Raw genomic sequence first — 19,102 nt, 5'->3', positions numbered from 1 at the left:
AAAGCGACGTAAAATTAAACTCACTCACTCACTCCTATTTTTCATTGACCAAAACGAAATACTACAAACAAATAGATCCCCATTGACTCTGAAGCAAGTCTGGTGCAGATATTATCTGCCTTGTAAATGGAAGCGAGGTCTTATCTACAGCCGCTTGCTGTCTCTATCTTCTCCACATATCTACACAAAGTGGGTCATCAATGAGCACCAGAGAGTCTTCTACCATTGATCCCCCTGACCTCTACCTCAAGTTGATTAATAAAGGGCGTTGAGGATTCTATAACGTATTATTAAACCCTGAGCATGTACCTGTATGGTCGAGATGGTGAGACGGTCCGGGAGATGGACAAGCATGAATTATTCAGGGTCGACAGGGCAGGTGCTGCCTCTGCTGGGTGAAGAAGACTCATTACACATTCATCGTGACCTCTTTACCAGAGGGTAATGACACCGGAAGGGGCAAAGGGTGGTATGGCCACCTTACCCATTACAGTTTCAACAATCACTTCTGATCGGGGGACAATGAAGGCAATCAGTATATTGGTGTTAAGCTAGCGATAGCAGGCAGACTGGGATTGGTTTTAATTCACACTATGACGAAGGTGGCAGAAATGATATCGGGCCCGCATGCACAAAGCAAAGTTAACACTACGACTGTAACGCCCATACATCAGCCTGTGTTTCACTGTAGCGCCAAAAACTTCTTGATATGCCCAATGTAGTGTCAAGGATATGCCCACTGCAGTTTCAAGGATATGAACACTGCAGTGTCGAGGATATGCCCACTGCAGTGTCAAGGATGTGAACACTGCCGTGTCAAGGATATGCCCAATGCAATGTCAAGGATATGAACACTGCCGTGTTAAGGATATACCCAATGTAGTGTCAAGGATATGCCCAATGTAACGTCAAGGATATGAACACTGCAGCGTCAAGGGTATGAACACTGCAGTGTCAAGGATATGACCACTGTAGTGTCAAGGATATGACCACTGCAGTGTCAAGGCTATGCTCACTGCAGTGTCAAGGATATGCCCATTGTGACGTCACGTTTACGCCATGTCAGTACTGAACAGTTGTTCCCTAGTAGCGTGAACCGGTAGGGACATCGATTTTGAGGTCTTTGTTAGTACACAATTATTGATTCGTTTTGTCACACATCCATTCATATAAACAATCCCGATTTCTTCCTGATTAATTATTCTATATAAACTGTCTTATGAATTCAAACTTTTCGTGGACCAAATTCTTTTAACCGTGAACTGCTCCAAATACAGCGTACACGCTTTAGACCACAACCTGCACCCCCACGTAGCATCCCAGAATGCATCTCCCTAGTAACAGGGCGACCTCCACATCCAGCACGAGCACCAGGTGGTGGTCGGAGAACGGCGGTGTCCGCGACGGCACTGACATACATTGTTCTCCAAGACAATCAGGGGCAGCTCTGGGAATTGATGGAAAGTCAGAAGTCTGGCACCAAAACCTGGTTATCTATTGATCCATATGGTCACTCGTACAACACACCAGCCACGCTACTATGTAAAGTATGGCTACTAAGGTTTCATGTCAGCTCATCTTCTTCAGTACGGGAAGCTTAAGATACACTATTGAAAAGGCCACATTTCACTGAAATCAGATATTTACACCATAAAGTGATACCAGATTCGCCTATACGACAAAGGGCCAATTACTTTAATTCAAAGAATCGAACTCGATGGACTCTCTTGTCCAGTTCTGGAATGCAAAGTTATCATAACTGCTTCAGAGAAAAGCTGCCAGCATATACCTTCATAAAGTCTGTGAATGACTTTTAGAAGATACACATGAATGGGGTAAGTTTAGGGATGTCATCTTCTGTAGCATGAATAACATGACCTTTCGTAGTATATTCTTCAGCCTTCGTCAGATGGATGAAAGAGTAAAAATATACTCCGAAACGTTCTGATCCTCATGTTACGTATGATATCCACGACTTCCACCCCTTTACATAGGTTCATCATCAGAGACAGCATCAACTAGAGATGACAGAACTTTATGGAGGATCAGCCTCTTTATTATCACAATAAAGAAGTTGATCACCCATGAAGTTCTGTCATCTCTCTACCACCAACTTCTGCCACCCAAACAAAGGATCAAGCAGGGTATATTCAAATAACCCATTGGAAATCCAGTAAAATTTTCTTGACTTTGTGTATCAGTTTGAGAAAGAAGCCAACCGCCAACCACCCTGTCAAACTGAGCTGACCATCTGGCAACTAGCGTTCTCAACACCTGCTCCATCCTTCTACCCGTGTTCCACACAGTAGCTCCTGGGATGGAATGTACAGTAAAGTTGGTGGGTCCGAAATCAGCAACAATTTCGCCAACGTCCTGTGATACAGTGACGCACGAGCACATCACTTGCCTCTAGACGTGGAGATAACGCCCCCTTACTGTAGTCGTCTGGACACCAGCGTATCTCAGCGTGGTGCGGTCTTCTGATTAAGGTGGACGACGTTATCAACACTCTACACTAAAGTCAGCTCGACAACTTACACGTCTACCATCAACATTGCCCAAGTCTCTCTACCATTACTTAACGTTTAACGTGGACAGAGATCACGTGGTACCCACGTAGCTAGCCCTATTCGCAAGGTCAAATTACGCTTCACCTGTCCTACAAAGCACACAATAGTCAAGTTGTTGCAACGGCAAATCGTAAAAAGGCGTTAAAAAACAAACATATTCTACCATTTCCCAACGAATTTCAAACTGACAACCGCCTCCGTGGTGTAGTGGTTAGAGCGTCCGCCCGGAGAGCGGAAGGTCGCGGGTTCGATCCCCGACCGCGTCATACCAAAAGACGTTAAAATATGGTACTTGTTGGTCCCTGCCTGGCGCTCGGCATTAATGGGTACAACAAGGACTGGTCGGCCCGGAGTCAGTATAATGTGTCTGAGTGGGGTATTCGTGCTTCACTGCGGAATGGCATCTCAGTGGGCTAGCACTACAAAACCAGCTTAAGTCTTGGCTAGTACAAGCAGCCTCGCATACACATGCACGTCGTCATATGAGCGAAATATTTTCAAGCACGACGTTAAACTCAAGTTCACCTCACCTCCAAACTGACACTCGTTCAATGTGATGCTAGAACGTAGCATCAGCATCCGTATATTTCATCGACAGGGGCCCATTCCACACACCGATCGTAGCGCTACGACTGTCGTAAGTCTATGTTAAAGTATGGGAGTTACGTTCACCTTAGCATTTCGATCGCTTTGTGGAACGATACCCACACCATGGTTGGATCGATCGTGGCTGGAAGTATTAAATTTACAGCATCACCGAGATCAAACCTTCCACTGTCCCAACGCAGGGAATCGAACCCGATCTATTCTTCGTATTTAGCGAACGTGTAAACCACAGGTTACCCCTCCGTCCATTTCTTAATAAGAAAACATCCTCCACTTATAAATATAGTCCCCACGTTTCGATTTTGTGTTCAATTTGAGATTGTGTTTGACAAGTGGCTACGTAGAACTAAGAATGTTTACTTCTCGCGTCACGTAATAAAATATTGAAGTACGCTATTCAAATGTAGTTAAAGTTAGAGTTTTTCATACGACCCGACTTAATCTGACATGCCATTAACTATAGTCAGACGAAACAATGATGTGTTCATCAACTTGATATGGCGGACATTGATACGGGGCCAGTGGACACAGAAACACTCTCCATCTACTTGTGTGGAGAGACAAATTATAGTACAGGTTTATTCCGGCTTAAATAATTTATTGGAATCGACGAAGGCCCAGCACAAGCAACACTAGCCTCTTGAGACCTCCTGCGTTTTACAAGTAAGCGGAAAACTCATTTAAAAGGAGATCTGGGTCAGGCCTCAGTGAGTCTAACAAATAGCCATCATTTATTTATCCATATACAGAATTAAAGGCGTCGGCTTCTGAAACACAAACAGTTGAAACATGATTGTTTCACTGATGAACGATTAAGGATATGTTTTGTCCCCGCTATCAATTGGCATTTTTTAAAATGAAGCTACTGTTTTCAAACAAAGTTTGACGCTTCCCAATGGATTAAACTTTGTTGTATTTTGGATTAAGTTCCCAGGACAGATTTACTCGGGCTGTCGTAATCATCGTCGTGGTCGTTGCCGGTGATGTGATCAGAGGTAGTAATTCATGTCATCATCATCTTCTCCGCCGGATCAGCTCTTCTTCATATTGATGTTCACGGCGAGGAGAACAGAAGCTCCGCAAGCCGTGCCGCCATCTACAGCAGGCACGTGACCATGATAACAAAATACGTGTGAGCACTCTACTCCCTCCACAAAATACCACTGTATCTCCAATAATCTGAAAATAAATGGTTCAGTAATACAGTAGCCTCTGTGCGTGTTCTAGTGATTATTTGTGTCTTCAGGACTTGAAGGCTCCAGCCCTTGTCCACCTTTCCTTCCTTACCGCATCTGTACGTGCCCCCGTCAATCGCCGGACAGGCCACCTGAATGCCCACAAGTAGACTTCGATCCCTGTGATCAGGGCGTCTCGGGTTCAAGGGCCAGCGTTAATAAAGTTCGATTAGCGGGCGACAGCAGTCAATATGTCCCCTATCATGTCCGCAACCAAATCGAATTCTCAGCGCTCGGAGCAGAACTGACCGCTGCCGCAAACAATCTCACCTCCACAATGAAACTATGGGAGCCACAGAGCTGGATTAATGAAATTACAACTGCAACGATGTGTCCTGCTTCTACCAGATGATAGGATGTGTGATGGGGGCAGACATGTCCTGCCCAATAGTGTACTTTGAGCTCCCCCAAGGACAGAGGGCAGCTGACGGGCAACAGAAAGTTAACCTACATGTTGGTTTGTTGCCGATTGTGGAACCAACAAGAAACGGTTCTCGATGGGATGTATTTGTATCGGGTATCACAGCTGTGTTCTGGACCTTTTGGTGTGTTTCGGTGAATGTTTCCAGCCCAGTAACGCTGTTAGTCAATCAAATGTTCAGATGTATACTTTCTCTTCCCCGCCAGTTTATTCAATGCAAACCACTGAGCAGGTGCACAATATAGCGATTATACAGGTTCCCCGATGGCAATATGGTCATGTTCGTCATACACTTGAAGAAGACCTGGCACCTGAGGACAAGATTACCAGTATATCCTGGTAGAAAGGTTTAAACATTTGGTCAGAAAGCCGCCTCTGACACTGCACTAAGATGTTAACTTACACTTGAGGCAGTGGTTGTTTCAGTCTTGGTTACTATTTGGACATGTGTACTGTTGTAATAGTACAGTGTAGAGGCCATGACCTGTGATTAGATTCGAACCACGGACCTTCTATTCCCAGGTCGGACGCCTGGTCCATATGTCCAAAGAGGTTTTAAAAGCAAGCTGGAATATAACCCATGTAGTATCTAATGATGTTATTTTTACATGGTTGGTTGGTTGTTTAACGCCGCACTCAGCAATATTCCAGCTGTATGGCAGCGGTCTGTAAATAATCGAGTCTGGACCAGACAATCCAGTGATCAACATCATGAGCATCAATCTACCCAATTGGGATACGATGACATGTGACAACCAAGTCAGCGAGCCTGACCACCCGATCCCGTTAGTCACCTCTTACGTCAAGCATGGGTTGCTGAAGATCAATTCTAACCCGGATCTCCACGGGTTGTTATTTTAGACTTGACGCAGTGTCGACGAACGTTTAACTCAAATCCATATACATTGCCCTCTTCTGAATAGCATCAACAAATTCCTCCCTTATAACTAGCAGTAAGTAATGCATACTATACCAATCGACAAACAACGTATTGACTAGGAGATAACTAGGAGTATCAAGTAACTTGACGTATCGTGTTACTCTGAGGTCACGTGTCTCATGATGAACTGTGGTGCATAGACTTACGCGGAATGTGGATGGGTGGTTTACACACGAGTCCATATACATGTACTCAGTCGTAACTCGACATATTGTAGGAGATGTAATTGGACAAACTATAGGAGATACAACTCGACATTCTGAAGGCGGGTGTCATTTGACAAATACTGGGAGATACAACTCGACATACTATAGGAGATGTAATTCGTCGAATTTTTTAGACAACTCGACGTAACACATTATACAAGGAACACAACTCAACATACTCGACGACCAAGCGGAAACATGGTAAGAAGAATATGCGTTATAATGAGAAAGTACACGCCTAGTCCAAATCGCAAAGTGAAATCCAAGTACCAGAGCTACGCTCCGCAACCATACAGCTAGTCGGACAGGGAATACTACCACGAGATCTCGTTGTGTACATGTGAACACTTCCAAGGCTAGCACCATCAGCTGTGTCTCTCGTGAGTGTATGCGTGCGGAAAATAACTTTCATTGGCCAAATGGTCGCAATGCGTTGGCAGTTTAGCATCAATCGCTATAAGATGAGAAAAAAGAGCATGTAATTGATTGCATTGCTATAAATCTGTTACTAGTACAGACAGGCACTTAGGCAGCTCCACTTTGCATGGTAGAAAACTGTATTCCAATTTGCCGTACAAGTTGACCCAACTGGTACCAACTCTGCTACAAACACGGGTATCCGTTACTATGGAGCGAAAGATGTTGGGATGTTGTGGCATAGGTGATGTGCGAGTACAACACAACACAGATGGGTATGCTTACTGTAGACTGTTGGAAAAACCAAGAAAAATCGATCTCTCTGAAAACTGTGGCCATGACTCGTTGCTATAGCTACGAGGAATTCGATGGCATATCGCGCCAAGGGATTGTCTAGAAGTAGCTACCTCAACTTGCACGAAAACATAACCTAGATAGACCACATGGCCTACCTGTCGGCCTTCGCTCCTTCAAATGATAATAAGGGAGGTAAGTGGTGGGAAGTCATGTATGATAAAGCCTTCCCATCATCGCGTTTAGCAGAGGTGCACCTCTTCAGTTTGTCTCGGGTAATAGTCGTAAAACTCATCCAGGCAGATAATGACGCTGTGGCATCAGGCAGTGAATCCAATACCGATATAATGCAACAAATCTACCGGAATATCATCTCATGGTAAGGTTATAAAACAGAGGGTTAAGACTACTCGTTGAAATTCTACAAATGGAAACACACGCCCTCGTCTGTTTTCATAACAACTTCAAAGATCGGCCATAAATAGTTCTACTTAGTTTATTTCTGTTACACGATTACTGTTGTGATTGCCAGAATCAATTCCCAAACTTCTACGAGGACAGGCAGAATTCCGCAAAACCCTAATGATTGGCGTGTGTGACGGTTCGATCCCACAAATCATTGATATCTTTCAATCTTTAGTCTTCGATAAATATACGACTCATGGTCTAAATATATGGTCAGTTTTCAAATTTTAAGAAAGAACATTACATACGATTTTGCGTGTAACGCATATCACAATAGTCTTCGGTATTTGTAAAGTTTGTGATCCTCTACCGACAACAAATGCATACCAGTAGGCAAATACATCTGCTGACTCCGAGTCGACAGCCGAGCGGGGTAACAATAACTACCATCTCATAACGTATTTCGAAATGAGCGAGTGAGTATGGTGTCACGCCGCTTTTAGCAATATTCCAGCAATATAGCGGCGGGGAACACACGTTGTATCCGTGTGGAGAATCGAACCCGGGTCTTTGGAGTGGCGGTATTTAGATATGAAGCGGCAAAGGAGATCGTGGCGGCTCTGTACTGACTTGAAGAAACGTTACCCTGGACAAATGGAGTTGATCGAAAGCACAAGTCACAGTATAACTTTTCCGTGAAATTATCCGATTAATTCCGAATGTCTTTATGGATCATCTGTATTGTCTTTACAGGTATAAATTTGCGAGAGCATCAAATCTCGGTCGCATCCGGAACTCATGTGTTAAAAACACGTCATATCACCGGGTCAAGGTCACTGGACACGCCTAAACATCATTGTTGCAGAAAGGTATACGAGTAGCAAAGAGCATTTGTAAGTTGAAATAGCGATAAATATAGATTTGCTATTACACCTTACGTACTCAATACAATAATTAAATATTTAATTAGGCTTATATTGTATTCATTTCTCCTGGCAAGTTTAGTTGGACTGTGTCTATTATCATCAAACTGGCCTTGTATTAACTGCGCTAGTATGTGGTTCAAAGTAACTATCAGTAAATGTCAAATATACACGTGACCATATCGGTATCACGATCAGACTATTAAAATAAACGATATCCACTCGACATTGATTAAAGAATCACAGATGTCTGAATGGGCACGCCGAAGACCAATCTGACGAAGTAGAGTCTAAACACAAGCGGAGTGGGGTACAGAATAAGTATCCAGCACTTCATACTAGTCGTTAGCGGTTTGAGGGGTCGCAACAGCGTGTTTGTGAGATCGTGCCCTCATGGCGTGGATCCTCTTGCGATGCTAACGTGTCATTTCCCGTACCACTCGCCATGACATTGCGAAACGCGTAGAAACATACTCACACTACAGCTTGTTCAGCTTGACCTGATCAAGTGAATACTAATGCATTGCGTGACCGAGTCACAACTGGTTGGGTCTATTATTGTGAAGGCGTGCACCTTTGTCAGTTGACAGTCAACATGGTCGAACAGCCGAGACAAGGTCGCCGTTTGACATTCTCTGCTCCCCTATTTAATGAAGTTAACTCGACCAGTCGTTTGTGACAACTGACTTCCTGGGCCATGCATATGTAGAGTAGCTCAGGTCAAGCTGAACAAGCTGTATGTTATAATAACCTGAGTCACTTTTTTCATGACAGCACAGTTTGCGAATGAGTGTTGTTTTATGCCGCTTTCAGCAATATTCCTACAATATCACCGCGGATGGCACCAGATATGGGCTTCACATATTCCTCCTTACCCATGTGGGAATCGAACCCGGTGCGATGAGCGACCGCTTTAACCATAAGGCTATCCGTATTGCACCACCCCACACACCTAGTTACCCCTAGGAGTTAGTTGAATGCTAACGTTACGATATGATTACACTACACCTTCCACGTAACCATTTGTCTCCAGCCTCACCGAAAGAACGGATTCAGGAGCGTCCTACTTCAAAGAATACCCTTTTAAGCACTACTTTATATAATTAAAAATCAAAAGATTCCGTGTCGACAACTGACTGGTTGGTCACGTGACACACTTCATCGCCAGCAACAACCAGAAACAGCGAAAACCTTTCATGGCATCTGTACGAGCTCCGTCGTTAGTACGCTTCTGTCGCGGTGGAGCTGGGCGAGGCTTGGCAAGCACATGGGCTGGCTAGAAGGTGCCTCACTCAGATCCATTAGGAGGTTCTAGCTCATCAGCTAAAGATGGTCTTTACTCATTCCGTTAGTGAAAACAGGTGTTGCCATACTCCCACCGCAGCCACTAAAAACATGGCACACCTCTAGCTTTGATCATCGCTAATTATAACACATACACCCGGGCAGTCACGTCTCCAGGTCCCTCAGACACCGACCGTAGCTTAATCTTTGGGGAAGAATCTGGTTCTTCAACGACCAACATAAAGGACTATAACAGCCAATGTATGTTCGTAAGTAATAAAGCATGTTACGAACCGCTGGTCCGTGTTTAACGAATCGGGTCTTTTATTACGGGGGTTTGGAGGGTTCAGAGGTTTTCCTGACCGATCCTGAAAATACAAAATGCCGAACCACTTTAAATGTCACTCCCTTTTGTTTCCTCTGGCCACCAGGGGGCGATGGGGGTAGACTAGTGGATAAAACGATGGCTCGTCACGCCGACGACCGGGGTTCGATTCCCCGCATGAGTACAATGTGTGAAGCCCATTTCTGGTGTTCCCCGCTGTGATATTGCAGGAATATTGGTGAAAGCGGTCACCTCTGGCCACCATCCTTCAAACACACGCCCTCCCTTAATCCGTCCTTCCATAATACATACCGGTCCTTCCATAACTTTCTTCTATCTATACAATGGCTCCCAAATGCACTTCAGCGAAACTAATAGCTTTGTGGCATCACACTTTTCTAGGTCATCTTCAGATGAGATGTAGAATTTCGGCAAAGTTGATGAGAAAAAGTAAGCTCAGACCTTTCGGCGCCCAACAAATACTGTATAATCCAGTCAGGCTGGTATTTTTACTGGTTTGTAAGCATGTGTGTTATTACGTAACTCTTCCATATAGGTCGGCACGTGTCAAGAAAAGTTACGTAACGCGGTTCATGCCAGTGCACGTGCTACCCGTGCGTAATTGATCGCAACGAAATTATTTTGTACCGCACACACTTCCAAATATGCCCTGTTCTCCTTTGTATATGTGTAAGGCATACATTTCCGTGTAAGTGTACTAGTCATTGATATCGGTAGCCAATACATAACTCGATCAGCAATATTCTGAACTGAATTATGAACTGTGTATATCAAATGAGATGGTAACGTCACAAGATATTGGTCACCGAAACGTCAAGTGAGTGAGTATGGTTTTACGCCGCTTTTAGAAATATTCCAGCAGCATCACGGCGAGGGGCAGCAGAAATGGGCTTCACACATTGTACCCATGTGGGGAATCGAACCCCGGTGTGACGAGCCTTTAACCACTATGCTACCTCACCGTCCCAAAACTTCAAGACATGTATCATATATATGAGATCATTAAGCCTCAAGACGAGGAAATCTGTTGAAGTAAACTGTTTTGCGCAGATACATTCTGTTTGTCACATACTGCGAGGTTTCATGTTCAATTAAGTCAGCATGGCTGAGTCAGAAAACGTTCTTATGACTCGGAAATCTCAGTCGTGACTTCGGCAGCAGGAATTTGCAGGCATCGACCTTGAATCTGAGGGAAATGATTCCATCAGTAATATCTGGAGTCGGGATGACCAGAATGCATCACGCACTTTCGCCCAAGTAAAATTAGCAGTGCATTCTCCATTCCCAGCTCATTCTTGTGAAATCAGACGAGCTGATTGGCAGTTAGCCAGGTGTAAATGCGCATGCTACGGCCAATAAATCCCCGACATATGTACTAACAGCTTTCAAGGATTTGTGTTTAATCAAATTAAGCCGTCACAGGGTGTTGCTTGGCGAGCACGCTCATCATCGTCTAGCCGTACTCAGATTTAGGATGAGCACGCCATTTTGATGGAGGCGAGATTCACTTACCATATCAAAACACGCATTTTCTCTGATTAATGTATTGACCTTCGTGACAGCGTTTCATATGTACCCTCTTTTTGAAATTAGAATGGCTGGACATACAGCTTCTAAATCAACAATTCTGCACGGCTTTTTTAAAGTCAACAGTACTGCACGGAAAACGCGCTGATTGAAACAGGTGCGACATTCAGGGGAGGTTACTCTACTTCGACATAGACATTAGGTGTTGGCAGTGCATGGTATAATTAAAACTTTATCTCGTAAATATCCGGTATATAGTATCAAAGTACAGAGTTCCACAGAGTACACGGAACACATTCCGATATGCAGGTGTTGGTATCAAGACGGCGTCAGGAGCAGCAGGAACGCTCGTCTTATATACAACACAGGTGTTTTCATCGGGTGGTTTGTGTTATTATGGGGAACACATGTAGGATATCGCTGGGTATTACAAACATTTGTCAAACAGTAATATTTGCCTAAACCTCCGAATAAAACTCTACAAAAACCCAATTACTGCTACGGGATTGCTCCAGAATCCGGGATATTTGAGAAGGACAGACATACAACCAACACAGAGGCCTGAATAGAATGATTTCATAAGACTCGAGATTCGACAAATATGACGTTCTACCAGATACCATATAATAAATAATAATGATTTATTATATGGTATCTGGTTCTACAATCTCCAACGAGTCACACATCACAAGACCAAACCACATCCACCAACAGCGCCGGTTACACCCGAAGGGCGATCTGCTCAGTGGAACGGAGTGTACGTGCGGTGCAGAGGAGTGTACACATGCATGGCGAGGTCGACACAACCGTCAGCGAATTGTTTCAAGAACGGTACAAAACATGACGCTGTCTTTTGACTAATTACAATATCATTCTCAACGGTAGTCAATGGTAGTGATATTGGCAAATACGTATAGTCACAGTCTCTGACGTCGATCCCTTGATGTTTGACTTCCACAAAGAGGTGTGCTGAAGTCAAGACAGACTGGTGGTTCCAGTTCAGCTACACCAACCATGTGTCCAGGCGCATCTCAGGCTAATCAGATAAGATGGAGTTAATTAGTACACTAAGACTTTGTTAATGTTCATTCAAACGTTGGCATATGCACTGAAACCAACTCAAGGCAAGTCGCTTTGGGCCCCAGCAACACGAAGCAGCCCTTGTCGAGCTGAGTATATTTGAGTCTTTTCAGTCTTTTAAGGATTGTAATTTGGGATGATTGTCTATGTTTTGAGTATGCCATGCCTCCTGTTTAGGGAATTTCAAAATATTATTTATCATCTCCCATATCTGGCGTAGCTGTAATAATTGTCTGCTGCTAAAGGAGGCTGATGTCACAGAGGTATGATTTTATCAAATTTGGAAGGAACGATTCTCTAAATACTATCCTTTCATACAACTTCGATAATACTACGTGGCACATCAATCACGCTCTTTACTTGAAGATTTCTCGGTGTGTGACACTGGTTTTGTCGTTCTCTGCATTATGTTACTATTTTCACACCTTTACGGGATCTTGGCCATCTTCCGTAAGGGCTTCATGGACGACATAGCTGGGCGATAGGCAACTATTTTGGACCAATTAGGCGCCACCTAGCGGCGATTGTTCTATGATAAGGGAGATAAGGCCCCAAGCGTTCATTACTGTTCTCTAAATGAGACAAGAGAGGCGAGATGTTACACTAAACCTCCTGCCATCGAGTTCTTTATGAATTTATCGTGATTCGGGAAGTCACATGTGCTGCCTCTAATCACTTGAAAGGCAAGAGATACAGACACTCAACATACCCTAAACACAAAAAACATCCTTATTTGAAACCGACTAAACCCAGTTAGTCATATCATGAAGTAGGCGTCGTATATTCAGATTCGAAATAATTCCACTGATAAAACTGTTAGCTGCTCAATGATCTATTGTGTGTTTGCTGTAAACCCGAGATAACGCATTCCAATGAAACGCTCTCGCCAGGAACAAGGAAACAATTTCAAGAAATATGATTTCGTGCACTCTACCATGTGAAATACTATCCCAAACAACTATTCCCAAACCCACGTGGTTACAGTAGAGCTGTATACATACACCACATACAGTTCCAGTACATCCCAGGGTGAAGCAATATGTGTGTATATATGGCGTACAATGTGTGTGTTATTCACGGTCTCCGTTCACTGACACAACGAGGATGACAGCTGTGGCATAGTGGACCATATTCACGTCGCAACTCGAACCCGAGGACAACCATACTCAACATGATCCTTCACACAACGGTTGGACCTATAGCAAGGGTTGTTCAGCACAAAATCCTGAATTCTTGATTCATGGAATCTTCAGGGGAAAATAGTCGTCTAGTCGAGAGAATCGTCCACCGGCAACATGTGCGACCAGTCTGAGATATCAGTTGATAATTCTGAGTATACCACTCTAAAGTTAAAGCAGTTCAAGAAAACTAGATTGTTTCATATCAAATACGTGGCATGACATCGTAGATTATCTGTTGTAGTGATTCATGTGGTTTTAATGTCTTCTGTGTAGTGAGTGGGTGAGTTTAGTTTCACGCCGCTTTTAGCAGCAATATCACGGCGGGGGACACCAGAAATAGGCTTCACACATTGTACCCAGGTGGGGAATCGAACCCGGGTCTTTGGCGTGACGAGTGAACGCTTTAAATATTAGGCTACCCCACCGCCCCCCTGTGCAGTGTGTGTTGGCAATAGGTCATAAAATACATAGAAACGTGTATCTGGATTTGTATCACGGCTCTCTGATACAACGCTTGATATAAGATTTTGAAAATATTTTGCAATCTTGTAATCTTCAAGACTGGTATATTTAAGTTTTTCAGTGCCTCTCGGTCTCGGGTAGATTAACACTAGTGTGTACACGTCTCTACTACTGTTATGAGCGAGTGAGTTGGGTTTAGCAACATTCCAGCTATACCAGATCAGGGAGCATCACAAAAGGGCTTTACACATTGTACCAACAGATTCGAAATCAGGCTTCGGCGTGACGAGCGAAAGCTTTATTCACTAAACTACCCAACAGCCCATGTTAGGAATGACACAAAAGGGAATGGAAATGAGGAAGGGTATACTATGCATCTAATAACAAAAACCCAGATCATTTGCCTGTATTATCAACCATATCACGAAACAAGCATAAAGATTGTTCGTATATTCATGATTATCCAAGTGATAACTAACACCATTCCTTCCAAAATGTATACTTTATAACCACCCCTTAACCCTTCTTCTTAAACAACTTGTGTATTTTCAATGTAAAGTATCATTAAACCGGACTTGACGAACGCCTGTGAATTATTACAGAATACTGAACAGTTTACTTGTAGAAATGTCATCCGTAAACTGTAGCCGACACCACGCTGGCAGGGGAGCCTCCACAGACCTTGTTACAGTTCGGGTCTCAGGTGCTCCCATGTAGACACACAGGCTGATACAAGATATTTCTAAACAATTAACCATAACTAACAAATCTGAGTAATTAATACGGAACTTCCAGTATGAAGTCCTGTATTCAACTGTAGCAGAGGGTGTGTTGTGCCAGTGAAAGAGCAATTGTCACAACGGCGCTTGTTGTGTTCGCCATGACGTTGTCATGGTAACGATTCCTGTCAACAGGCATGGAGTATCTACCTTCCGATGTATTTTCCCGTGCACGTGGTACACGAGCAGTGAATTCGATACATACACTGCCTCAGGAGACATGCGCACGCGCCGAGATAGCGTATGTAAAGCAGCCACCAAAACGCACTGCTTGTCGAAACGGTTCGTCAGCAGATTCCTTGAAACCCGGGGAGGACTTCGTATTTCCTTACTGCCGAGGAGAATACAGCACAGTATGCGCTCAAACAAACCCAGACAATGTTATACAGCGTCTTCGAGACACAACTGACTTGATTATGGCCGTGCAAATTGATATTAATACGGCCAGTGTAAATGTTGTTTGGCGTGATATGGAGTCCGGTGGTGTCTGCCTTGTCGTATTGACCGAGTGGCTCAATGGTATTGATCACTGACAATACCGCATCATCTTTCTCCCCGGGTCCACGTCTTCGGTCGCCTGATCTATACGTGACCTTCAACCGTACTCGGCTCTCAAGGTCAACTTATGGTCATTCGTCTTAAGGCACCGTGTGATGTCTGTCGTTTTGTCACAACGTACGTGACAACAAAAAACTTCTCAATTTTCACGCAGTTCTTATAAATCTGGCCATCTTTTCTTTGGAAAACAAGGTACCTTAAAAGTGTTCAGGTACATTTGTACATACAAGTACTGGTATCGGATGCGGGTACATTATTAAAATGTACAAGGTACAAGATCATTAAGACTTATTATATACCGTCACACATATGCCATGTAGCGTTGAACTTGGTATGTTATTAACAATAAATGACTTCATTGACTCTGACCTCAGTTATGGATGAAATATGAACTTGTGATGGCCTTTCCACGAAGAGTTAAGCGACAACACTATATTTCCTTGATTACACATTTCAGTCTTGACATTAACATATCCGCATGCGGTTCAGTCAGTAAAGCCTTGTAATTGACCTTTAGGGAGGAAAGAGGCCAATATTAAACTCGAAGATAGCGTCTATACTGACATTAACGTTTAAAGGAAATTAATAGGTTCGACCGTCTTTCCAGTAATTTGTAAAAAAAAGTAATCAGAGTGGTGAAATGGGAGATTAGAGAGTGTCCTCCGAGCTCCGGGTCGAGTGCTCGCGTCCATACAACACACTTCTCTGCTCGTATATATGGTAATCGCCCGTTCAGGATGGCATCTAGGGAGCGGATGAAGACGTTATCCCCCTCCTCAAATCCCAACCCCATGTTTCGGTGTACAGTACATAACAAAATAATACTTCCTTTAAGTGACGGCAATAAAAGTCACAGACTATAGTGTCTCCGTCTGAAGCGACAATACCAAAACCAACAGGTCTAGATTTGAAGGGGATGTTTTAAGAATGTATATCAAATATGGGTCATTTTAGTCCAAAACGATTTAACTGCAGCGAGATTGGGTATCAATTATTTACCTACTACTTTTGGCACACTTCTGTTTTAAATGCAGATCGTAGCAATCTGAGAATCTTCCCTATTGAAAATACGGCACCATGAAAAGTGTTCAACTACATACCAGTACTGGTACTACTCCATCTGCAGCGACAACACCAAAACCAAGAGGTCCAGATGCGAATGGGACGTTTTCAAAGGTTTATGCCACAACTGGGTCACTTACATAAAAAACCCGTTTACCTGCAGTGAGAAATGATATTAAACTGTACCTACTACAGTCCGAACGATATACTGCAGTAAGTTGACAGTTACGTAAAATGAGAAAGGCTTGCGACAGTCGCCGATTGGTATGTTGTTAAATGTCAATCTGTATCGGGTTTCCCCATACAGCCCAACTGGCTGGACTGAGTGTATAGACTGCTGTCAGCAGCTTCGCTTCACCTGTATATATTCCATCAATCACTCATACCGACATGTATTGTCTACCTGAGCCTGTTTACTATGACTGAGGGAAGCCGCAAGTGTTTCATGGTGTGGATGGCATTTAACTTTGGACAATAGCAAATCAGAATGTCATGCGTATGATCTTGCATGGAGTCTCACTGAAATAGGGCTCGAGCTATTTATTTACTAACCGCAGTCAATAATATTTAGGTCTTTATATCTCGCCATCGCATTGCATCATTGAGACTGTCTCCGATAGGCCTAAGTGAATATTGTCTTACGCCGCTTTCAGCAATATTGCAGCAATAACCCAGCCACATCTGGGAACACCAGAATTGAGCTTCACATCTTGTACCTCAATGGGGAGTCCAACCCAGGTTACGGCGTGAAAAGCGAACGGTTTAATCCCTTTATCCCATCACCATCCCACAGTCCTAAAATGACCTCAACCGTGTTTTCTAAAACACATTGTTTCAATGGTTACATGTACGAAAGTAATAAGGTAGAAATATGTATCTAAGTGATTGTTTGAAATCCAACCGTTAATGTAATTACTTGGGAAGAAGACATCCTTCGAAGGTTTTTGTTGATGAAATACTATTAAGTGATGCGTGTGTTTTTCGCATATATACATCCTATTATTCAGTTGGAATCTAAAACAGGCTTATGAATATACATAACACAATTTACCTGTGGTTTATCATAACAGTATTAACTCAGCACAGAGTCGCACATAGAACAGCTGTCACGTGTTTTCGCGACCTCCCTATTCCGATGAACAATGTAGGACGTGTGTTACCCGACACCGACACATAGATTGTAGGCAGTATACTCCACCAGGAATCTCACCCTGTGGTAGTGGGCACACGCAAGTCCATCTGACTCATCAGCGTTTGTTAATATCATGACTTTCTTGCACTGACATAACAATAAATGATGTAATTGGTTAATAGTTAACTATCAATGTGGAATTGAATGCCATTAATTAGTCTCTCTATCCCCCCCTCTCTCTCTCTCACACACACACACACACACACACACAGAACCAACATTATCCCTTTTGAAAACTGATTGGTATTAAAACTAACATTTTCGTAATGTAACAGGTAACGGTGACAATGTTCCATCTTTTCAGTCATCCCGACCAAAGTACAATGACAATTGTTTGAAAGGTCATCAAGATCCATCCACATTAGTTTGTACCCCTCCCAAATATTTGAAAGTCAGTGACTAAGTCACAACTTGACATGCAGAACGGATGTCAACTAACGGTTGTATTTAAATTCTTAATGTTGTTTTTATGGGTAAAGATAACCATTTTATTTCTTCAGACACGTGTACGATCTATAATGTATAACTGGTATAAGTCCACACCACTAGTCAATAGAAGCCATTGATCAGAGTCGTGGACAGGTCCAGGTATGACTGTCGAGGTGCAGGTGGTGGCAAAGACGGACATACTGATTCATCGGAAGCAAGAACTTGGATAATATGGCAGCTTAGTCAAGGGGAGAGATGGCTGCCATAGTGAATGTCAAGGCCGTCGGCACTTCAAAGCAGAACGAAGACTAAATCACTGTACAGGTGGCCGCATTATGCAAAATGATTCCTAGGATTTTGTCCTTTACTGGCACCAACACAAGGGAAATTAGCAGAGGTAATCAACTTGCATTGACTTCAATCTATTCTGAGGCCATGTGGTTTCAACCATTGCTAATTGGTAGACCTGACGGAGTGCTCCAAGGGCGTGTTGACGCTATATGATCACGTGACAACATTAGAATCGAAGTCTTTCTGAATAACGATACTATGACATAACATCGACAAATAGTCACTGATTGTCGTCGAACGACCTCTATACACATCGTTGATTACGTTCTCATTAAAACCTGGGATATATGCTGATGAAAAGGGTGATACAAGCGATCGATAATAAATCGATGCTAACGTGGGGGCATTGTTGGGTCCAGCTCCTGCCTATGTATCGACGTGACGGGGTAGGGGCAAGATGACAGGGTAACATCTGCAATGGGCAACTCATTACGTCCATATCACACTGTTCCGCCTCGTACTGCGATGTGTTTGAGCAGGTTGACTCCCATATGATCTGAATCAGGCTGAATCAGCCTGAATCCTGTTTCTTGCAGTGTTTTGTATGGGTATTTGAATACAGCGACTGGGGCATTGTAGTTCTACGGCGTTCACAAAGACTGCATTGATGTCGGATCGATTGTCACGGGAATTGAGTAAAATATTTACACGAATCAATTTAAAAACAGCTTGCGGCCAAAGCAGCATAAAATATTAGACATTTGTAACCGTGGAGCTACCATCAACGTCCACGTATTGTGTCGCATCGTTGTCATCAACCACGAAGGAATACGCACCACGTTACGACTCTATACGCGTAAATAAACACAGCTATTGTCATATAACAGTATTATT

At 43.4% G+C, this 19,102-nt stretch overlaps 1 protein-coding gene across 1 annotated transcript in view; it reads right to left on the bottom strand.

Moving 5' to 3' along the window:
• The window catches only part of LOC124260285 (junctophilin-1-like), a 105,444-nt gene that overhangs the window by 83,919 nt on the left and 2,423 nt on the right, over nucleotides 1-19,102 (bottom strand).

The sequence above is a fragment of the Haliotis rubra genome, unplaced genomic scaffold (assembly GCF_003918875.1).
Source record: "Haliotis rubra isolate DU_JTF1 unplaced genomic scaffold, ASM391887v1 Scf76, whole genome shotgun sequence".
Lineage (NCBI taxonomy): Eukaryota > Metazoa > Mollusca > Gastropoda > Lepetellida > Haliotidae > Haliotis > Haliotis rubra.
Note: the sequence above shows the minus strand (reverse complement) of the source record. Positions and strands in the feature narration are given on the sequence as shown.